The sequence below is a fragment of the Vidua chalybeata genome, chromosome 4 (genome assembly GCF_026979565.1).
Source record: "Vidua chalybeata isolate OUT-0048 chromosome 4, bVidCha1 merged haplotype, whole genome shotgun sequence".
NCBI lineage: Eukaryota > Metazoa > Chordata > Aves > Passeriformes > Viduidae > Vidua > Vidua chalybeata.
In genome coordinates, this window is record NC_071533.1 from 14,333,849 (window position 1) to 14,358,877 (window position 25,029).

General features: G+C 42.1%; 1 long non-coding RNA gene across 1 annotated transcript in view; it reads right to left on the reverse strand.

The window, feature by feature from the left end:
* Nucleotides 1-16,979, reverse strand: part of LOC128787653 (uncharacterized) — a 146,487-nt gene extending 129,508 nt beyond the window's left edge. Inside the window, exon 1 of the long non-coding RNA XR_008430776.1 lies at nt 16,823-16,979. This is a non-coding gene — a long non-coding RNA (uncharacterized LOC128787653). The remainder of the gene's footprint in view (nt 1-16,822) is intronic.
* Between the last annotated feature and the right edge of the window lie 8,050 nt (nt 16,980-25,029).

Sequence of the window (25,029 nt, forward strand, 5' to 3'; positions counted from 1 at the left end):
ATTGGTGCACTAAGAACTGTTGCAACAGAACATCTAGCCAAACCTCTTTTTCAATTTCAGTTATATCAACACTGAGCTCATACAATATACTAGAACAGCCTTCCAGAAAAAAAAAAATCTTTGGGGTTTATAAATCTTATTTACATACTTACAAATCACCTGTGCCTGTCTACAAAGACTCCACTTTGGCAATAACACTTGTCTGTGTTATTGCACAGTCTCCAGGTACTTCTTGCTTCTCATTCTCTTTCAAATGTTTTTGTCTCCCTGGAGCACCACCCCCTTCCCCAGCCAGTTCCACTCTGCTCCTAATGGAGATAGAGTTAAATTTACAAAGTGTTTTTATCCTAATTACAAGCCTTTCAGCTAGTACCTTGGTCTCAGCCTCAGCAGGAAATGATATGCAAAATATACTTTCATGCATCTGACAGTCCCCAAAACTACCGGTCATATAAATTCTGCCAATTTACTCTAATTAAAGCTAAGCAGTGTCGTGTGTGCTTAAACATTCAATCTGTCTTGAAGTAATTACACCTGAAAGCAGGAATACATCAGTTTTCTTCTCCTGGAATTAAACTCAGATGGGGCAGCTGAGAAACAGTCAAGGGACATTTGCTAATGATTAAATCCAAATCACATCTCCTCACAGTGCTCCAGCAAGTACAAGCTGCTGCATGGATGCTGATGGATTTGTGGAGGAAGGAAGCAGATGGTACAAGGCACTTGTCAACACAGCACTGCCTACACAAGACTCTCTCTCACACCCAGTGCTGCAGAGGCTTGTGCTCTGAAGCAGTACAGCAGGAAGGCAAAATGAGACTCTGTGAGAATGTAAAATATATACTATGCTTGCAATCAGAAGAGCCAGTAGGCAGAGCTCCTGGTGTGCTGGAGAACTCCCACCTTCCATGCTGCCAGGTCAAAGATGTCTCTCATCTCTTGATAGTCCATTAGAAAAGACCAAAGATGACTTTCTAGAAATAGCAACAATATTGACTCACTTAGGAAAAGATGAAGAGGCTGCATTGCTCCATCCAAATCCTCCTTCCTGCTCTTGTGTACAGAGCAAGGAGCACAGAAGGCAGAGAAGGAAAGACAAAAAAAGAAATCATTAACCACTAACCACACTTACACAACCATATTTTGCTGTGCCACTCAACAGCAGCACGTAACTCCAAATTCCCATAACTCCTGACACCGTGGTCAAAGACTGTTAGTCAGAAGGATGCTTAATTTGGCCCCCTAGGAGCTGACAAATTCCACTTTATCTCCCTGGGATCTGACAAGCCCATCCTGTCACACGGGAAGATGATTATGAATGACAATGCAATGAGTAACTTCTTAAACAGGCCAAAAAAAAAAAATCTGACTTGAATATTCTGCTTAGATTCTTATCCTTTGCTGGTTCACTGATATGTGCTAAGTTTCCCAAAAGGAGAAGGACATATCACTAGAAGACAAGCAGGAACCAAGTTTACTACCATTCAGGAGATAATGCCATCAACATATAAAAGCTTATATAGATGCAACACTGAAAGATTAACCTAAATCCATGTTCAGCCTCCGAAACCGTGGTTTGAAAGATGCAGTAAACTATGAAGGGACAAGCCAAGGACCTGTGCAACTCTTTAAGCTATCTGTGATTTGTCCATCCTCAAAACAAACTAAAAAAGCAGTTTTTTGTCAAGTTTATACTTGCACTCCTTTTACAAGAAGTGAAACTCTGTTCCCTCCCATTATCCCATTAATCATCTTCCTTATTTAAACACAAACATGGTTTTCTTTGGGTTTAGATTAAAATATTCTGAAGGATACCTATTAGGAGTCAGAATTCTTTTTTCCTTAATTATGATCCAATCCAGCCATACTCATCAGAGCAGGCCAGTTCTTTCTATCCCTCTGAATTGGGACCTTTCCAAAATGCCAAAAACAGATCTCTTCTGGTGTACCTAAAATAATTTATTGGCACTTATCTAGAAATATTCTGGGTTTTCAAAAAGCAAGCATAAACATGGCAGAAATCACTCTGTGACTGAATGTCATAGTTTGTGTTTTGTTAAAATATTCCAGAAGATTAACCTGCTAAAACACTTGGGGGTGGAAGGGGTGCCTTTAAAAGCTGCTTTGGCATTAAAAAGCGTGCAGTATTAGGCACAGAAGAGAAAGGAAAAGAAAAAACCAAATAGCACAGTTTTCCATTATCAGAACAAGGCAAAGTGGGATCAGATTTTTTTTGAAGATAATTCGTTGTTGTGAGAGACCTCACATAGTCCCCAAGGCTGCATTTTCCATTCCAGTCTCACCATGGAGTATTGGTTGCAGCAGGACTGTTAATCACTGCTAATTGTGAGGACAGCACTGGGGCAGAACAACTGTCCCCAGTGAAGCTGAACCAGTAACTTCATTTTAGCTTCCTTAAGGGCTTTTGATGTTAGTGATGTCAGGTCACTAACAGGAGTGGGTAGGTAAGTCCCTGCCCTAGCAGAGAAGGATGTTAGGACAGTAAACCTATTTTCTTATTTTAGCCCAGCTAACAACAGAATAAACTAACTTTTACCATTAAACCTGAACTAAACAGCCTAATTCCGCATGTAAGGCTTCTCAGCCACAGCTGTCTTACCCTTTAAAAAAAGGAAAGGAAGAAAAGCCAAGTAAATATTCTCTATGGAGACATTTAAGATTCCCTTCCTTCCCCCCAGCAGCAGTAATGTATGTATCTTCATCTTTTGGACTTCTTCCAAAGTGCTTAAGGTTGGAATCTACATATTATGCTTGCCACAGCAAGTGTCTCTTTAGACTAACACTCCTCTCCCAGACAGGTCTAAATTCTGTCACTCCTTTTCCCCAGAGTTTGCAGTAATGACTGGACAGTTTCTCTGCAGCAATTGTGGTCTGTCAGAAAAAACAAAGCAGAGGAAGTATGTATCATTTGGCTGTCTCCTTAATTTTAGTGTGACAATTCCATTTTTAGGTACAGAGTCCGTAATAGAATGGGCATATCCGAGTTTAGCACACAAAGCTCTAAATAAGATTGCTGCTTTACAAAACCACAGCATAGAATGGCAATTGTTTCTAGCGTGGTAACCGCAGTGATTGAGAGATGCCCAAAGTAACTTGTTTTTTAAAGGGGAAACTTCAGTGTGTAGTGGCAAGCTCTGAAACCACCAATATAAATGGATTGGGCCATGAGCACAGCAAACAACAGTCCCATTACTTTGGCTTAGGACTGTTTTAAGAGAGCTAGAGTACTTAAAAAAAAAAATCTCCTTGGTCTTTCCAATATCACTGGAGGGCTGAGCCAGGGCAGAGACGCTTTCTGCAGGCACACAACAGGACATGCTAATATTATCAAGCCTTTCGCTTTGCTGTCGTGCTATTCTTACTTAGATTCTAATGCTCCATGAATGCATGACTGCTCTTTCCAGTCCACATAACAGCTATATTACTGGAGGTTCCAGCCTGTTGTTTTTCTTCGAAGCTAGGCTTCAGCCTTGGTTAATGTTTGCCCAGAAATATGTAATTGCAGACTTCCTCCTCATAAACCGTTCCAGAGCACAGGCTGCCATCCTTCCATGTTATTATTATCTGTGTGCCTGCAGGCTAGAGCAGGGTGTGCTCTCACATTTGAGAGGAGAGATAACCCTTTCCCTGCAGGAAAGACACTCAATCCCTTGGATTGAGGCAGCTGCTATTAAAAAGAGGTGACCTGAAAGCTTTACTGGTGTTATTTTCTGCCCGCAGATTACAGAATAAAAATACTTCTAGCACAGGCCTAGGTCACAAATAAGTGTAAGGGAAGCTGAGTATAAAATCACAGAACAATTTGGGTTGGAAGTGGCCTTAAAGATTATTTAGTTCCAACCCCTCTGCCAGGTACAGGGGTACCTTCACTATCCCAGGTTGCTCCAAACCCCATCCAGCCTGCCCTTGGACACTGCCAAGGATGGGGCAGCCACGGCTTGTCTGGGAAACCGGTGCCAGTGCCTCACCACTCTCACAGTAAATGGACCTTTTAAGCCATTTAATTCATAGCACTGCATATACTTACTTGTGAGTCTTAATTTTTTATTTCTGATTATCTGCACATTTTTTAAAAATCAAGTTAAAAAAAACCCAAACTCATTTTCTATGTTTTCTCCATATCATTGAATACTGTCACCAAGAGAAGGAAATAAGAAGCCTGGAGTAATTTTTGTATAAAATTCAGATTTTCAAACAGACAGTGGGATATTAATTCAGCATAAGCACTTTCTGGAGAAACAATCAGCAAACTGAACACACTTATCTTAATTTTGGGCACAGGTCTTCAGTGCCAGAAATGCAGTATCAGCAATGACAGCAAAGCCCCAGGCACTAGCAGAAGGTAGGTATTGTTCAGGATTTACAGTAGTAAACATGCCCCTGTAAAGAAAGCTGCCTGATTTTGAGCTACTGAAATAGATTTAAGAATCTCTCCTCTCCTAGGAATTGCCCACATCTTCCATGGATACCATGAAGAATCCAGGTCACAGTCTTTGCAACATTATGTTGAATGACCAGAAGGTTTGTAATGAAACAAACTCAAGAAACATGAGAAATTAAGCAGATGAAATCTCTCCAAATACTTTGTAGTCAACAGGTCTTCTAAGGTCTTGCCCAGATCCCTGCTGGAGATAGTCTGGCATGCTTTCCAGTCTTGACATTCCCTCTTTGCCCTCAAACCATCCAGATCTGGGACCTGTCAGAGTGTGTTAAAGCTCACATTCAGTCTATTCGCCTGGATTGCCTCTAAGGAGAAACAAGGGTAAAGTGAAAGCCAATTTGAGCCCACAGTCTCACCGTGATATAGATTCAGGGTATGTCTGGCACACACACCTAGTCCAGGAACTGGGAAGACCTCCTGGGTCAAGTAATCAGGCACAGTCTAAGGGGTTCACTGTCCTTGAATACACAGATCACAGGAAACAGGGTGGATCAGGCACAACCTGCACACTAAACTAAACAAACCCATGTCCAGCTCCTCTGCTCAGAAAGATTAGTGAATATCTCGAGTGCAGTGAACTAAAGCAGTACCTCAGGTGGAGGAGTAGTACAGTGAAAAGTCTTCACTTCCTCCCAGATTTAAATTCTTTAACAAGAGCAACAGCTAGAAAAAGCTAGAAAAAAACACTTAAACCAAAAGGTATCTTTGTTTCTGACAACTGCTGGGTTTGAAACACGATGTTTTTAGTAGCTTTCAGATGCCTCTTCTTCCTGAGCTCACTACAAACTGCAGGACAGTTTAGAGAAGGGCTGTGTTCCACATAAAAATGAGATACAGCAGAAAGATATTTTAAAGCAGAACAGAAAAGTAGTGACAGCTTAGAGAACAGACTTACAGCTACTAGGTTATTTTTGGAAGGAAAGGGCTAAGCAAGTCTCAGGATAACAAGCCAGAACTCCAGAGACATTGAGGACAGACTCTCACAGAGAAATTACTAAAGGGCCAAGAGTTTACTCTCAAGCCAATTGTGATTTGCCATGCAAGGGAAGTCACCTAGTCAGGTGAAAGCACACATGAAATAGAAATGATCATCTGAATCAGGAGTAGCTTTCCATGACTGACAGACCCATTGTCAATTCAGACTAACACATGTGACAGTCATCCACATGTTGTTATAGCCTGGCCTAAGACATCCCCCTATAAACAGGAATACCTGGTTTAGCAAAATACTCAAAAAAGGTCAATAGGAGTTTGCTTCAGTAAGGAGCCACTCAAAACTGGAAGACAAGCTACAGGACTGGGCCCTAGCAATCACAATATTAAAAAGCAACTAGAGTGGGATAATTTTTGTGCATGGATTCCAACAAAGCCAGCTAAAAGGTTGTTCAGTTACTGAAGATTTGTCCTTGGATTCCTGTTGAAATCAATCCATAAAAATCATATTAAAGGATTAGGCATCAAGCATTTGTGTGTTGATGTGCATAAGAAATTCTTTGCTCACAGACTGCTGACCTTACGTTCTTAAGAGGATCTTTTGCCCCATAATAAAGTGTTCACTGTCAACAGTAATTCTTGCGCTTCATGCATCTGTTGACAAAGCCTGAACAGGAAGCTTTTCTGCAGGTAAAAAGTTTAAATGCTTCCACAGGGCCTTTGTCCAAAGCATGATGTAGGATTTGGACATTTTGGTGAACAGCAAAGTACCAGTCGTGATATTTATGCCACAAGTGAACAGTGAAACAAAGAGATGCCACACATTTATTTCAGAAGCTTGGTAGTTCAGGAATTAAACAGCTCTCCTTGCATATCTATCCTTCTGTTATCATCTGTATTCCTTTAGGCACAGACATACTTCTGTGGTAAGCACATCTACAACATACTTCTAGCACAATTATGCCGAATAACTCATGAGCACACAAGAGTGTTTATATTATGTCAACAATCCTTGCTTGCTGAATTAATAAATTTAACCTGCACTAATTTTTATAAAAATGCACCGTTTCAGGTGTCTGCAACACTGATTTCACAAAGCACTGAAATCATCCCTGTGCATAAACTGTGCACAACACTGAAGGACCAAAATGACATGCCCAACATAAGCCACCTGTGTTAGTAGGGAGCGCCAAGCAAAGAGATTTAATAGAGACCCAGAAAAAACACAATTCTAGAATTGGCTGACCAATTCCCAACCGCGTAAATCCAGGGAAGGACTGGGCACAAAGCTTTTCCACAACTGCCTTGTAGGCTGCAGCTACTTGGCCAGCGGAGGAACAAATCAAATTCTCTCACTGCAGACAGGACTGCACTCTCTGCCTTCTTTCCCTCCAATCATGCAGGAGTACTGGGGGCCTGGCAGGCATGAAATCCCTGCAGAAACCCGTGGGGCAGGTGAGGTCTGCTGTGGTCCCTCGCTCTCCCACTCTCTTCCATGGGAACAAGGTATCTGATGTATTTAATCTTCCCTGTCTCTTCTGTCTGCTTAAAAAAATAAATCTCTACTCTGATTTCTTATTACTGGCATCTCCAGATGTTTCTTTGCTCAGGAAAGTTGCATCAGTTCATGCTAAAGCTCTCTGCAGATGTGCATCATTTTGCATGCCAAAGATTTGCTTTCTGCCTGTACTTAAACTAAATGCACTCAGCTACAGAAGTTACATCCATTGAATTGGAACTGGTGTTAGGAAAGGCCAACTTAACACAACTTGCCAGCTAGAAATTCTATCTCCAGCCTTCTGCAGATAATTTCCTAGCCAGCCCCTTGTGAAAAAGTCCTGCTTAATGGTAATTGAATTTACTGCAAGAAGATGGAAACAATAAATACAGGAAAATAACAGAGCTTCATATCCTTGGGTAAAATGGAGTGCTTGTGGCTTCCCCAGCTCCACAGCTTGCTGTATTATACGTCATCTATCAGTCCCAAAAGCATCTTTTACTTTTCACAGAATAGTTTACATTGGAAAGTACTCCAGGGACGTCATCTAATCCAACTCCTAGCTCTGAGCAGGTCCAGTTAGATCAAGTTGCTCAGGGACTTGTCCAGGAAATAAGAGATTCAGTATTAAAGCACTGGGAAAACCATGAAACATTTCAAGGAAATCACACAGAAAAGTAATTAAAGTTAACATATGGAGCCTAAAGAGAGAGGCCCCAAGTCTGACTCCAATTCCTAGATCCCACTCCTACCTTAGACCACAGGTGCTGAAACCAGGAGCTTTCTGTTTACACATAGAGTTAAGAGATCCAGGAAACATAACAATCACAACCACTCCTGCAATGGCACAGTGTGGTTTCACCAACAATTGCTTTTGCATTTTGGGAAATGCACTTTTAGGACAGTTCTATAAGTAGAGAGATCAGGTTCTAGCCTGATGCAAACCAATGATATCAACCGGGAATCTGCCTCACAATTTGATTCTGTCAAGAAAATTCTCTGTAAGAAAATCTTGCATCTTCTGTTGAAATGCAAGAGACAAGCAGATTCTACCAGACACCCCCTGCTTCATACTGAATCACTGCTAGCACATACATTGGAGTCTTACTCAAAAACAAAGGACAGAATACAGGGTAACAAGCGATCAGTCACGTCTGACACGCACACTGTTTCCACAGAATTACTCATCTCTATGAGGTCTGATAGATGTTAAAGGATTTTTCCTAATTCACACACAGATGCCTTGTAAATAAATGGCAACTATTCATATGACTAAATAGTTACTTCGTAGGTATTCTGACAGAAGAGCTCATGGAGTTTCCAATAATGCCATCCTCAAAACATAAACTGCGCACTTCCCCTCCTTTCACTTGTTTTTCAGGAAATCATATTTTCAGACTTCCTGCGGCTGACACAGCCTGGGTAGGTCAGGCTGTGCTGTATCACATCCCACAGCATGTGGCAGAGCATGAGCTTCCCACGGTGATGCTGCACAATACAGCAGGTGAGAGATTCAGACTGGGAAATGCAGAGCAGCTTCGATTAGTTTCAGTTTTTTCATTGCTGGCATGACGTACAGTTAAACAAACTGGCTGCCAAGGGAAATAGGAAAGGGATGCTCTGAGCTTAACTGTGTGGTTAGCACATTACATCTTTCTAGGAGTTAACCTACAAAGTTAAATCCAAATGATGGTTTTGGGCATCTCCCTCTGATAGCACCATCTGCTTTCACACCCTGACCTAGCTAATCCTAATCCTGCAGGGCTCTTAGATTTTCATCAGCAGATAAATTCAGAATTTGATTCCTAGGACACTGCTTTTCTCAGCTCCTTTTTTTTTTTAATGGGATTTTCAGGCTAACTTTTCTTCTGCCTAATACACTTGCAAGCCTTGCTCCAAGAAAACACACTGGCTGTGACCACAGGATAAGACCTAGCCCAAGAAATCTTTCAAAAAGACTTCTTGGCAGCAGGTAGAGAAAGCAGGCATCCCCAGCATAGCCAACAGCTGTTTTCCTACAGATTCCATATCCCCAAAGACTGGCGATAGTGGAAGAAAAGTGCATACAGCAGGACAAGAGAAGAAAGATGAGGTGAGAAATTAATATTCCAAATGTTCACTGAAGCAAGGAGCTGGTGTCCCCCTCCAGACAGCTCAGTGTCCTAGACACCAGATCACTGTATTATCTCTTTAGCTTCCCTAATGCTTCACTATGAACAAGTACAACAATCTCCAAAAGAACAAACTATAAGCCAACACCACCCCATGTTTCTGACTCTTATAGCAACCCTGCAATCTGATCTGTTCATCCCCCCTTAACAGCCAAGGCCTGTCCATTACCATGCAAATACAATTCTAAACAATCCTTTTATTGCAAATAATTTTAGCAGAACCATACAGCTAATAGATTCATTTCATTATTAACGACAGCTTGGAATTGTGAACTAATCAATATCCCAGGGTGCTGAGGGGAAGAGACAGCAAATCTAATCAAGACCCTACAGAACTTACACCTAGAATCCTAATCTACAATTAAAAGCTTTGAGAATAGTAATTTACAATCAAAAGCTTTGATTCCTGACAGTCATTTTTCTACCTTTCAAGCAACAACAATGTATCCCATTATACACATAATCAAATTATGATCTTACTGCTCTAGAGATCTCTACATTCATCAGCACCATTTTCTCCCGAGAAGGGTAAACAAATGAGAAAGGCCATTCAGAATCCTTTTGCACCTATACTTTGTTGTCCACACCTTTGCATGTTAGACAATAAAGGGGGTTGTGACAAAGGGATTACAGCCAGATATCACTAAGTAACCTTCCATTTATTTGCATATCCCATTCCTATTAATTACTCTACTGTAAAAGTCAGCATGCCCAAGGTCAGTGCTGTTCCAATACTCAGATCCTGCACCTGGAATGGATGCTCTCCCCCTGGTCATTAATTGCCCTTCCAATGGGCTACTAACACTACTTATCTGGACCTTGTCTTCCAACACACTGGGAGAGTTGTTCCATTTCTTTCTGTAGCCCTGTATTTGCCAAAAAGGCACCCATGCAAGTGGAAGCTGTCGCTACACCCATGAACGGCACAGCTCTGAATTGGGCTACACCCAGCATTCTGCATTTTTCACCCGCATGCATGCTGCAGAACAAATAATCTGCTCCTTCACTTAGGAATCCTTTGGTTCAACACACAAAAAAAGTCATTCCTTGTGAAATCTAGAGCAGAAAGGACAAAAGCAATGCAGGGGAAACTGAGATTTCCATCTGTTTATGTAGCTATCTGCTGCGCAAAGCCAGAACACCTGGCCGGAGCTGGAGAGACACATGACTGTGGCACACAAAGCAATCCCCTCCCAGGCTAGTTCAGTCCTGCTTGCATCTACCCAGTTGTACTCATGGATTCCTGCAAAGGGAAGAACTCAAAGCTCCTCTGTGCAGGCACTCAGGCTGGACTTGCACAGCAAGAGAAGAGAGGTAAGTGATCTTCTCTTTCCCTTTCTCATCTTTCTCCCCGCTTCTCCACATATTTCTCCCAAGTAACTGCTGGGATATAATACAGCAGAGTTTTGTTTAAACCTTCCTAACACCATGACTGTGATTTAGGCAGCAAAAGGATTGAGCCTACATGCCTTAGGAGGAGGCAGGACAAATTCTTGCTCAGACATATGATTTATTTGAACAGTAGCAGACCTGGAAAAAATTTTAAAAGGTAACACGGGCAGACATTATACACAAAGGCACTTCAAAAAACTACTAGTGCAATATTAAACAAACATAGAAAAGGGCACATTTGCCTTCTTATAAGAATTCCATCCTGTATCTTTCTGGACCCGCATCTCACTGGCCTCAAACTGATCACCACTGGCACAACCATGGGCATTACAGTTTGCCATGCAGGATGTGCTTCAAAATCCCAGAATTAGCTTGAAACACTGCAGCTCCATTTCTTGCAGCACATGAAATATTAGCAGTCAAGCTGCTCTTAGCACTGAATAAAATACATAAGGCACTTGTCTTTTGTTAACAATGCTTATTTTGGATGTGCAACTCAAGCAATGGTTTAGATATAAAGTCATTGTAATCCTGAGTACAAAACTAGGCTTAAAAGAAGTTATTGAAGTCCAGATGCTAAAATAAAGCCTTAAGGAAGAGCCCCGATTAGCTGGTGGGGTGTAAGTGCTCTACCATTGGAATAGCTTGGCAAGGAATTGTCGGAATTCCTCCCTCCTCTTTCCGGGGTGGGGGGGGGGGGGGGGGACGGACGGATTCAGTAACAGCTCCCAAGGGGACGACACTCCCTTCCTTTGGCCTGGGTTCCCTGCGGGGAATGGGTCTGGATTTGTTAGGCGGGACTGCGACGAGAAGGGGAGGGGGGATGTAATCCTCACTCCTCACCGGATATGGACACAATCCGAGCTCGAGTTATTGACTTGCAACCTCACCACAAAAGGAGCCATTTGAATTTTTGCTGCACTGCAAGGCTTGTGCAAAGAGCTGTTACTGAATTGTCAGGGCTTGCAGTGCCCCAAGAGGCCAAGATCTGAGAGGAGTCTCAAACGCATCCCTGCTTTCCACTACAAAATCACTTTTAAAGGGCAAACATCCATGTATGCAAATAACCCAAAGGGATCATGAAAAACCCAAAAAAAAAAAAAACCTCTTTTATGGATTGAAGGGTTTGGGGGGGATGCAATATTTTTTTGTTGAACACGTTAGGAACTTCTCCCCTCATTCCCCAGTATGACACAAACCTTCATCACCCCACCATGGCCTGTATAATGTTCTTCTTTTGGCACCCACTGTTTCAGGTCCTGGAACCTGAAGTATGGCTCGCCCAAAGCCTTGGCATCACAGCTGTAACTTCAGAAGGGAGATGATGAGCTTAAGGCAGGTAACAAGGAGCACTTGTACACCTTTATCTTGTTCTGACACCACACAGACAAAGCCTGACAGCACCGGTCTTCCCAGGCTAATCAGTGCAACCTTTGGCTCAAGTCCACAGGCATTTTGCTCATCTAAGCACCCTCAGAGGTTACTCATTAGGGCCCTTTGATTACAGTGCTGCTTCACACCATCTCACAGAACACTCAGAAGAACCAGGAAAGATTAGGGGAAAAGGCACCATGGAAAGTAACAAGTAAAGGACAAATTCCAGACAAGAAGAAACTAAATAAATTAAAACATGCCAGCTGGCTAAGAGGGGACAGAATCAACATCTGAAAAATAATGAAATGGAATGATGTGGTAAAAAAGGGAATTATTTACTGTATGTAATAAAGGAAGTCAGGAAGCCTGTTTTAAACTGGCAGCAATTTAGAAACAAAAGGAAATGCTTTTTCATAAAACAATTACAGTGTGGAACTCAGTGCCCACAGGGGCTGGTCGAGGCAAAGCAGCACACAGGTTCAAATGGAGATCAGAGGAATGAACAATGAGCACATCCAGGAGAAGCTACCAAGCTCATGTTAGTCTCAGAAGCTGCTACACAACTCTTTGTTAGAAGCTGAAAAGATAGAGCAGGGAAAGATAATTCCAAATATATATTTATTTTCTGAGGCTCTTTCCCATCCCACTCTCACCAGCCTCTGCTGGAGGCAGGATACTTGCTTACAATAATCTTTGATCTAACCTAGTGTGACAGCTGCTGTGTTCTCATAAATTTCACTGAGCTTCACAGATCATAGAATCATTATCCATGTTTATTGTTACAGTGAACAACAGGACACGTTCCTTCCTTCACGACTTCTTGTTTTGCACAGATGATCTCAAAACCCAACTCCCTCAGTACAATTCACATTCAAGCAAATATTATGGAAACCAAACACAGCCTCTAGAATATTATTCTGGTTTCACGTATCAACAATGAAGACACAAGGGACTACATAGAAAACTTCATGTGGGATCTAGTGAGCGCTGCATCTGCCTCAACAGAGTTAGACTGCAGTTTCAGGGTAGTAACCCTTTACAGTTATTCACTGTAACATCTCTGGTGCTTCTCCTGGCCAAGAAACCACTAAGCAACAAGTGCACCACAATCCACCAGGTTTACAAGGAGTTATTTCATTTGAACACAGCATGCTCCCTTTGTTTACCTGCTGTTTGGTCTCATGATGCAATCCAACATTCTTTCATCAGTTCAGAGCGCTTGTAACACAGCCAGAGGCTTTGTCACCCACAGGAGACTGTGGGCTTAACAAACTTACACAGCCAGGCGTCGGTGAGTTACTCTTGTACAAAATTAATACAAAAATAATTAATAAAACAAAACCCCCAACACATGGACCAGGTTGCAGCATTCTCCCTTCCACATCTTTCTGGCTAAAAATCCACAGAGAGGGAGGCCAGGGCCCTGCAGCTGGTTATGGAAGTGGGCTGAGCATCCAGCAAGGGAGCAAAGCTGCCGGCCACATGACACACGCCCTGGTACCAGCGACACACGGTGCTCATGGCCAAATCAGCTCCCACCACTGAGCATCTTGTGATTATTTGCTACTTCATGCTTTCTCCCACTGCCCCCCCAGAGGATTTTGGACTAAACATCGGGAAAAAAAGGCACTAATCACGAATAGTGCAGTTCCAATTACAGTGCTTGAAACATTCAGCTCAAAAATATGTACTCACTGTTTCCTTCTACTTGCTGCTTAGGCAGGCCCGTGGATGTCACTGCATGGACACACTGGAGTGGATGTGATCAGCACAAGTATAAAGACCAGAATAACTCCAAATTCCTCTGCTTTCAAGGAACTGTTTAGTTTAATGATTAAAACCTCATGAGCGCTTGGATTGTGTGAACACCTGTCAGTGCTCTCTGGAAGAAAAGGTATTTGCTTGCTTATTTATTTGAAAACTCAAGCTATGTACTAGTCAAAGGAATTTTATTTGGTTTTTAAAACAGAATTGAGATGACAGCTTCAGCTGAAAAGTGAAGCTTCAGTGCAAAGCCAGCACACAGGGTTTCAACACCCAGCTTTTGTTCCTGTGAGCACTGACTTTGCTGCAGGGGGGCAGATAGAACTGAACTCTGCACCTTTAAATTTTTTACCACTCTGCTTTTGTGGGTAGCTGTACTAGGACCCCCATACCCTTACAGACTTAGAAAGTCTGCACACTTAAGCTGTAAAAGAAAAAGAGAATTAGGATTTTAAGCATTGAAGCCTGCCCTCCCAACCTCATCTCTGCCCTTACATAGCGCATCTGCATTACCTTTTGCACAAATGTGGATTATTCACAATAATTAAAATAGCATTCCCCAAAATCTCATCAACAGTCATCCTTTCTACCTAAAGCTCATTTGGACTCTGGATCTAATTTTCAAAAAAGTCAAAAGCTGTTTCCAAATGGGCAAGAAAAGTCCATTTCCTCAGCTCTCTCCAACATTTGCATCCCTGCTTGGAAAATAAATAATTAAGTTGTGACATGGCAAAGACCAAGCCAGGAAAACATCAGCCCAAAAGAGGCAAGTCTTGGAGAGCTGAAAACAAAGGATTACAATGGGAAAACTTATATAATCTTAATTACAGAGGATGCTTCTTCCATAACCACAATGACATACACATGGCCTACAACTGCATATGCTGGAGAGAAGAGTAGTTATTCCACTGGCTTCTCCCTGTGCTTACCTCCCTCTTACTACAGTTAACAGGGCAAAGGAAATTCATTGTCATGCCCTTCCCCCAAAATGGAAAGGTTAACCATAATTCTGAGGCGAGATGAAAGCGTTATCACTACTCCAGAAGGCTATCAATCTAAATAACCCTCACACTCAGTAAATCAATAGGATTCTTCTGGTTGCATCAGACCAGCCACACAGTGTTTGCATAGGGAAACAATCAATATGAATGTCATCCAAATACGGAACTGACAACAGCAGGGAATGTGAGTAAAGGGAGGAGATGGGGGGAGGGAACAGGGCTGCACAAGAGGAGAAAAGGAAAGCATCTAAGGTGTTGGAGTCAGGGAAACCCTTCTGAGTTTTAGTGCCTCAGCAACCTCCATTCATATCTTGAGAAATGTCAGAATTCAGGAAATACTACTTTGGGTTGCATGCTTCTGTCCTGGCCTATCAAATATGTGGAGTAGTAACAGCAAATTACTGGAAACTGCACTTTGAACTTAGCCACTGGCAAGGATCCCAGTCAAACAGAAATGTAAAAGTTCCTTTCCTCCATGGGGCCTCTTGTGTGGAGGTGTCCCCATAGACGTTCAATAACTGGTTGCAACAGGTTGGAATGAGGCCCTGAGCCAGAAAAACAAGCCCTAACCAGTATTATTTCCTACTGCCTACGTTGTTTATTAAGATATTTTGACGTATCACTCTCAGCTTTGTTGGGCTGCATTGGAGGCTCAAGGCCCATCGAGGAAAAACTGGCACCATTTTCACTAAGTATTCACACCTCCTTTTCTTCCAGCATTATGCCTCATGCCTCCCTGTGTGCACGTGTGCACGGCTATAGGTGCAGCACAAAGATATACTTAAAAAAGAATTGGAAACAGGCAGACTGGTTGCTAAGCAATGGCTCTGTATTTCCTGCAAATAGAGAAGTAATTAGATTCTAAACCCTATCAATATTCCTAGCATAGACAGAAGAAACAACATTTTTCTGCACACCAGACTTTTATAACAAGGTTTGGAAAAAAAAAAATCCAACCACAGAGTGTTCAGAAACAGTAACTTAATGTTATTAACAACCCAGAGAGTGCCCAGTGAGTGCAGAAAGGCATTGTAGCCTTCCCCCTTCCAGAGGTGAAATGATCAAAAGATTGGTCTCTTTACAGTCTGTTATATTTCTGTCTAAGAAAACCCAATTTGCACAAGCAAATAAACTAGCTCATTATAAAACTGAGGGGTCAGCCTGAGTCAGATAAACTCTGAAGTCAGACAGCTGAAGAAACAAATTTTTATTTAAGCCACAGCACAGGTGATCCTAAGAGGAAACAGTAAATCCCCATAGAGCCACAGCTTCCACATTGGGCAACAAAGAGCACAAGGAATGGAGGTGCAGGGAGTGCAATTTTCTAACACCACACGGTTCAGCACACATTTAATCAGAAACAACAGATCCCAGCCTTGCATTCAAAGCGGGGGGAAAGCAAATAGAAAAATCAAACACTGTTGTCACAATGCAGCGAGTCAAACATTGAAATCATAAGGACTAATCAGTTTCTTGCCTTTTCTTTTTGTTTTTAAGAGACTAAAATTTCTTCTTATGCTCTCCCCTCCTGGGAAGAAAAAACAAACAAACCCCCCATCCAAAAAAAAAAAATCCCAACCAAGCCTGTTCTTCTTTTGGAGATTGCCTAGTCACCAATACACCATCCAGCACAGGTTCCATTTTTCCCTTCCTGATGAAAGAAATTAAGCCTGACTGCATGAGGACTAGTCAAGAGGAATTACTTAAAAAAAAAAAAAAAAAAAAAAAAAAAGGCAGACTGCCTTACCAGGCATCTTGAATTTTTTTTTTTCTAGGTAAGTTTAAACATAACCTTCCTGGCAGAAAATCAATAACATTTTGACTGGTTTATAAGCTTGATAGGCATTTCATTTTCAAAAAGAAACAAATTTTTATAAGAAAATAATACATTGAACCTCACAGGTGTTTCTAAGAGATTCCAGATCAATAAATCCTGATTCCAATGAGACTTGCAAAGACAAGTTACCTTAGGGAAATAAAGAGTGTCTATGACAGCTTCAGCCTGTTATTGTATGTCCTAAGGACATACAGTTCTGTTCATGCTGTACTCCAGGCCACTTTTTTGTTTCATTGTTGGTTCCCTCCCCCACAACAAGTAGAGTTACAATGAAGGTTGCTAAGAGAGATTTAATCCACTGCACTTTCTTATATGGAAACTTAATAATCATTGCTTAACTTAAAATTTGCCACAACTTCTGTGGGAGAAAGTACTTTACTGTGTACTTACCACGTAGTCTAATTTTGGTCTAAAAATGTATCTCTTTCTTCTGCACTTGCAAACTCAACACGTAGAAAAAATGTAACATTTGAACTGCCACAGGTGTTTCTGTAGGGGGAAAAAAATATTAGGTACACCATCTATGACACTTAATGTTATTATTCCATGACACCTGCTCCAAGAAACAATGTCACTAATCAAAATAAAGGTAAATATTTTGTGATGCCTGTGCAACAGAAAACAGACACATTTAGGCATTTCATAAATAAACAGACAGAAGGATAAATAAACAAATACGTTGAGGCGTTTGCTGGTGTTCATGATGCAAGAGACGTGCCACAGCTGGCAGGAACATGCCTTGTCTCAGGTGTTAACCATGTTTTCCCAATTTTCTGCATTCACTTGCTTCAGTGGAGCATGATTTTGTAACTCTGTAATCCAGAATATTTGTACTGAATGTCATTATGACAAGGAATAGGCTTTTAATTTCACCAAATGGTTTCTCATGCATAAAGTCTTGCCAGTAATTTTCACATTACACACCAGCAAATTGTATTTCATGCTGTATTCTGCAGAAGGGCTCCAAGTAGTTAATGCCAGTTTGAGGTGTGCTTGGTTTTAAACCATACTAGTGGTCTGTGCTAAATGATGTGGATTTATTGACAATAAACAGAAAGCAAAAGCTGAACACTGGGCTATTCCTACAGTGCTGAATGATGTATCCATGAATCAGACCTGGTGCTGCAGGTGAGCAGGTAAAGTAGAAGGAGCAAACAGGAATTTAGTGAAGCACAGTTTTACTAAAAGAATTTTTGAAGCGTTACCTACCTCCTGCACTGCTTGGACTTTTTGAATCACTAAATTTATCCTGGAGAGCAACATTAGATGTCACCACAAATTCCACTGCTTAGCTCTTTGCAACACACAGTAGTTGAGAAGTCACAGCTGACACATTGTCAAATGAGAATACTCACTGAAATCAGGAGCAAGATTGTTCTAGAGAATGAAAGAAGAAACAGATTATCACAAAAAAAAAAAAAAAAAAAAAAAAAAAAAAAAAAAAACCAAACACCAAAAAAACCACAGGGTTAGGGCACTATCTGAAACTGTGTTACTAAATATTTTTCATTATTAATAATACCATGGTACTAATTTAGAACTTTCATCATGGAGATTGTACTGCATGCATCATGCAAGAACATACTGGTTTTGTGGGTTTTTCCTCACTTTTCCCCCTTCAAGAAAACTCAAAAGCTCATGCTGAGATCAAATGCACAGAGCAGAGTGGGGTGAGCAATATTAAGTCAAATGCTTGATAGAAGTTGCTCTGTCATGATCATGTTTTATTCTCCCTGCTGCCAGGCTACCAAACTTAAGAGGACACATCGGTTAATCCCACCTTTGCTTTCCCATTCTTAAATTTATAGCATTGGTTTTTTCAAATGTTACATTTTAGAAGGTTTACCAGATTAATGTTCCCTGTCCACCACAACATTTTGGTTCCTACCATCAAAATTTGGTCTGACCCCATGCAAAAACATTCCTGTTGGAATGGGTAATTTTTCTTTCTTTTTTTTTTTCATTCTGTTTAAGCACTAGGTATATATCTCACTTGTTCCCTAATTTCCTGAATATGATATATGTTTCCTCACTGAAGTCCCATGATGACACAGGCCTACACTACAGCTTTGCTCTATCCTGTCAGAGGCATCAAGTTACCAGGAATGTCAATGGACTTTTAAGGAGAAATGTGTTAGGGGAGAAAGACAAATATATTTAGCAAGATTTTTTTCCAGAGAACACATGTTGCCCTGAAGCAAACACCTTAGTATGCAGCTGATTGGATCTGTAGAGAAAATAAAAGAAAAAAAGGGGAGAATTACTTTTGTCTGAAAATTTCCATTCCTTTAACACAATCTAGAGCAGTAGAGTCAAAAATCTCCCCAAAGCAAACATGGAAGAGCCATCCTAAATGCTGGAAAACTACATGTTAACAGCATGGAGCATGCCACACAACTTTCCAATTATTTCACTTTTCAGGCAAGGGCAAGGGATCAAATTCTGATCTTAGTGGCACAATGCAAAGCAGATAATGGGTCCCTGAGCTGGCTAGGGCTAATCTCAGACCTGAAAGGGAACAGGAGAGGCTGATTCCCTTCCAGAAGGAAACATTCCCTTCTCCAGCAGCTGAGCAGGCCCTATATGCTATGCAACATGCCAACAGGAATGGAAGGAGACTACAGTCAAAAGGAAAAACAACTGAGGAGGTGGGGTGGGGATGGAGAATGTATAAAAATCACAGCTGATACAATTTCTCCCATACACTAATACCTTGAGGAGTTCAAAGGTTTTCCATGCCTATGGCATTTGGCAATTATAATCGCACAGTAAAATACCTAAGGTTAATGAGTAACCTCTAAAGGAAGTTACTTCACATAATGACAGCAATTTCTCTGAACTAAATGTTAATAATCAGGCCTGTAATACGGTGAGAAGGAAATAGTGGGCAATTGGCAAATGGAACTCTGTTACCTAGTAACAAGTCCTTGAGGTATGAGCCGAAAAAATTTGAGCAGGCAAAACATTTCCAGGCAGGCAGAGCAGCTTGACAAACACAAAACATTTTGCAAAGCTGGCGACTCTCTATGACATGGAAAGTGGAAGCAGATGCGGCAAATTACCTCGTTAACAGGCAGTATGAGGGACAATTAGCTAATGGCACAGCAAAGGGAATGCTGTCACGTAACCAGCAGCAAGGGCAGGGCAGCAAAATTCAGGTTACTCTGAAGATGAATGGGAATCCTGCTCCTTACACGGGCATTGTTCGTTCGCAACTCCGCGCTCCTGTGCCCTTTCCCTGCCCACCGGGAGATCAGGGGAGCGCTGCCGCAACTCCAGGCACGGTGTGTGAAGCAGCCCCGCTGCTGACTCAGCAGATCTACCGCTGGTACCACGTTGGAGACGCTGCTGCACGGAGGGTTTCGACACCTTTGTTATGAATGGGGCAATGAGTGCTCTGCTCCCAGGCAGGGTTACTTGCAGTTTGCCACGAGGAAGAGCATCAGGGTGATTGCCTCACTCAAACACACCAAACAGGATTTCCTAAATGTTCCCTTACAGCAACAAATGCACTGTCAAAATCATCTTAACAAATCCATCTCCTTTCAGGCACAGTACAGGAAACCACATACCTACCTCACTCTCCATCTCGTAAAATCCTCTTGACAGGTACAGGAACCACACAGAAAAAAAAAAAAAAATAAAGGTTCTGTCAACCTCCTTTGTGCATTTTTTTGCCACAAGCAAATGGTGTGTTTTATCTGTAAACCTGGACAAACCAGCTCTTCACAGAACATTGGTAAATCCCATGTAAGCCATGACTGAAAAGCATTTCCTACAGCAGCCTTATCCTCCCAAAGCCAGCCCGCCCCCCCACCATGCTCAAAAGTGTGTCCAGAGCCATGCAAAGGTTTGGATTTGTGCACACCATCATGATTCCTCATCAATATCACCAACTGAAGCACCACAAAGGATATGAGTGATGCCTCATTCCATCCTACCTCATCACACACACAACTTTTACTTCCTGGCTGAAGCTGTTCATCTACAAATAATGAGTGTGTCTAGTGTATGTCCTGTTACTGACTTTTTCCCCTTATCTTAAAAGCAAACAAGGAAATTTGGGCTTTAGATGTGATGTTAATGCAACAGTAAATTTGATTTTTTAAATGCACAAAGCCCAGAAAAGTCACATTTAAGCTCAGTCCTAAGCCATGAGCAAAACCAGCATTTTCATTCCATGACTATGACTCTGGACAACACAAGACACTTCCCTTATTTGCATAAATTCAGATCCAAACTAATCCCTGCAGGAGATGACTCCAGAAAAAGAAACCCCAGTAAAGCAAACACACCAGCTGAGGAACTGGGGAAAGATGGGACCATTCTTGCTTTGGATCCCCTGGCCCCCCTCAATTTCATTTCTCTCCTTGCAGAATTCCTTGAAAAAGATGGATCATACCCTGTACTCTAAAGATAGCAATAAGGCAGAGCTCAATATTTAAACAATCATGATACTGAAAATCTGGAACTGATCGGAATTCCAAGTGCCTCGGTAAGAACATTTCTCAGGAGATAACAGTTGGTTGGCTTTCAAGCACTGTGCTTGCCACACAGGCCCTTAATCAGTTTGGTCTAATTTCGCTAGCTTGAAGTACTTAAACCAGCTATGTGGCCTCCTCATCATAGTTGGACTCAGAAGAGAGCATAGACAGAAGTGACTGAAGAAAACCATTACATCAAAAGTCACATGAAAGCCTTTTAAAACTATCAGATCTTGCTGTAGACATACAAAAAAAAAAAAAAAAAAAAAAGATCAAATTTGGCAGAACTCTGTGTTCTAACTAGTTTCCACTATCAGACAGAGAATACATGTGCTCATTTAGACAGCAAAGCATATTTCTAAATCCTGAAGGACAGACACAGCTGCAAGGATTGCTAAAAACCGTGGGCCAAGTCTGATGGTAGTGCTGCAACATTGCTTCTAACACTTGAGCAGGTTCGCTTTGTGACTTTATCCTATGTCAACAAGCCCAGCTTTATCCTATGTCAACACATATGGGCAGGATGTTATTTGGTGAAAAAAAAGCCACCAGTGACCAACAGCACACAGTTAAAGGATTGGCTATAAATCCAGGGGTTGATACAGAAATAATTAGATATTTGGCATTTGCCATTGCTCAGATATCTGACTCCAGGAACAGGGGAGCTGACTGCTTTCCAGGAACAGCCAAGCACCCACTGGGGGCCCCTTCACAGCACCTAAAAGCAGTAGCCACAAAGCACATTCTAACCTGTCCTGATAGAAGCCCATATACAGCATGGCACATTCTGGATGAGCACCTTCAAGGAAGGTGAGAGGATAGCCAAGAATTAGAAAGCCCCACACATGAGCAAGAAGCGGGTTCCATGTGCCAGGGTTACGCTGAGGCATCTGGCAGCGGGGCTGGGTTGGCACTGGAGCCACAGGGCAATCGGAGCCTGTGCCTGCACAAGGCAGCAAGGCAGTGGAGCTGCTGGAGCCAGCACCACCAGGTCATCCTGGGACACAGCCACATCCGCGGTTTTGTTCCTTTCCATAATGGCCTGAGCCACGAAGCTCCTGTGGAGCTGCTGGCAACACCACCTGCAAGTCATTCCTGGGAAGAGTGCTCTGAGGTGCGAGGTTTGTAGCCCGAGGCATCTGGCAACATCTCGGCTTTGGCAGGCGGCTGCAAAGTCAGGGAAGCTGGCTGCCCCTCACCCAGGGCTTCACCCAGGCAGGCTGGAGCAGCTGGGGGGCCCTGGCTGCAGACAGTGTCTCTTTGCACAGCCGAAATCATGAGATGCACAGCCATTTGGAAAAGATAAATGAAGTCACTGATTTTTATTTATTTCTTTTCACAACAACCAAAGGCTGCTGCTAAAAACCTTTCCTCCCTCTAGTGCGTGCCCTAAGAAGGCTTCACCCCAGAGGCTGGCAATAAAGATGTTTAAAACAAACTCAACACTGGACTCATCATCTGCACCTCAGCCTGATCCTCCTGCCTTTGCATCCACCACTTGTACAGTAGAAGAACTCTTATCGCCAGCCAATCTCAAGTGACTCATTTTGCACTTGTGCTAGGGAGTTCAGAAGGAAGCCTCATGACTTATAATCCATAGTTAAAGCTCCAAGAGCATAGAGACAAGTTATCTGGCAAAATGAAAGTTAAATAAATACAGGTGCCTTGTGGTTGCTACTTGCTGATCTGGCAGCAGTTGTTAGTCATTTCATCAGAAGGCCCATCTGCGAGGATCTAAGAGTCAAAAGCTTTGATTGCCTGCCCTTTATGTTGTCTGGCTCCTCTTCACTCATTCTCCAGAGCCAATGAAGTCTCGGAGTAGTAACAGAAACCTATCCAAGCCATGCTGTTCTGCAGATGTTAAAAAGATAAATGCACAAACTGTGAAGGAGCTCTCACAATACATGGCAAACGTTTTGATTAACTGCCCTAACTGGAAGTCACAGACTCCAGGCTCTCCTAGCGTGTGTTTTGGCTTTTAAGAAAGGAAGTCTGTAATGGGGTTTTCTGTGACTGTCTGTCATCCTGAGGTTGCTCAGAGCCAGGCTCAGCCCACTGCTCTGCAAGTGAGAGAAGGCTGCACTGTAGTGGAACTGGTGTGGTTGCACTGCAGGGAGCAGCAGGAATCAGATCCTTTCCAGGGAGGCAGCAACAGGAGCATGGGACACTGTACCCAACCCTGGGCTCCAGTCAGCTACTGGGGAGCAGCTCTACAACTTCAAAGGAATTCCTCCTCCTTCCTTCAGTCTGCCCAGTGGCCTAGATACGGGGGTCACGCACACAGCCCTGCATTTGTCCCTTTGGGAATCACAAGCAGAAAGAACCACAGGGAACAAGCAGAGCATGAGGTGACACATGGGACTTTCTTCACAGCCCACCAGGGGTTGGAGCTTTGCAGGAAGCCAAGCGACATTTCTCAGGCTTAAAAACCAGAACAACACCTGCTATAAAATATTTTGTGCCAAAAGAGAGGAAACAGCATCACATTCACAAGATACCTCAGGTGTCCAAGCAGTGAAATCGGCCTGTACACAGGGAAAACATTGCATCCACACATGTAATTTTGGTGCTGGTTGCTGAACTTGTGTCTCTCAAATTTCCTGTCCTAACAATATAGGACAGCCCCAGAGACTCAGTATGCATTGCAAGGGGTGTTGGCACAAACTGACTGAAACCAAAAGAAATTCAAATTCAAGGCTGAATTGCTTTCCTTACCTCATCCCATTGTACTTAGTTATTTCAGCACATAATTGCTAGCATCCTTCATTGATCTGAAATTCCTGCGGATACAATAAGGCCAGCCACGGATGGATGCTAGCCTTCACTCTGGGTATACAGACCTTTGTCACAGCCCCTGGGCTCAAAAAGCACAAAGCTTTCAGAGTGTCAGTGACCTAAATACATCTCTGAGTGCATCTGTGGGCACCCCTCATGATGCTTTCAGCCCATTTCCTGCAACCACACCAAAAGCCTGAGGCTCCCCTGCACACGGCAGCTCCTCTTCCCAGCCCTGTTGGCTTGTCCTTTTTTCCACTTACAATCATAAAATAATTTCCTCTTCCTCCTGGGCTCTGCATTAGCTATGATTAACTGCCACAGTTAATCATACTTTTAAATTCTCTATGCAGCCCCATCTGAGGAGTTTGGTGTCAGTGTTTGGAGAGGAAAATTCATTGGTGCATAAAGGTTTTATTATTCCGAGAGTGGGGACAGATGTGCAGGTGAGGTTTTTTCCCTCCCAAGGTGAGAGATTACTGTAACACACAGGAGCATAATGTAAAAGTATTGTAATGCAAGTAAGAGGAGCAAATTGGGAGATGTGTGTTAAATTTATATACATTGATATCAACATCAATTTCACACATAGATATGAATACTTTCAGTTACTAAGGGGAAACATCACATAATAGATATTTCTTACATCTAAAAAATTATGAGCATCATTCTGTTAAAAAACAATCAAAATTATTTGAAAATCATTTGAACTCGTATACAAAATACACTCCAAGAAAGCCTTTAAGATTATTTCTCATGGTTCAGTAGAAATAAATGCTCTATTGAGCATTTGAAAATACTCAGTCCCAATACATATATTAGAAACATACCACACTAGAGGTGAGAAATATATTTTAGGTTTTTCCTGTAAATTTCCAAAAACAGCATAGAAGACAGTAGTGAAATCAGCACGAAAGTGACCATCTGGGGTTTGTCTGAGTGAGCAATAAGATGTAAAAGATAAAGAGAAAAAAATACATGGAAACAACAGGTCTGTCTTCCTGTATGCAGCAACCCTCCAGCAAATTTACAATCAAGAAAAGGTAATGTTAAAACAAGGCAAACCTCTGATTTTCACAGACACTGCAAGAGGCTCATTTTAAATAGCTGTCCACCCGTCCCTCCAGTAGAATCAGTCTTGGATATATTTTAAATGTCCCTCTAAAATTAGATTTACCTTAACTGTCATGGTCCCTACAGTGAGGAAAAAATACTGGGGAAGTACATGTTCATTCCAGAACTAGATTTTGATTTTACTGTAACTTTTTAACACTCATCTTAGCCTCCTTTTGTTTTTCAGATATTACTGACCAGGACATGAGATTCCCCTGCTAAAAT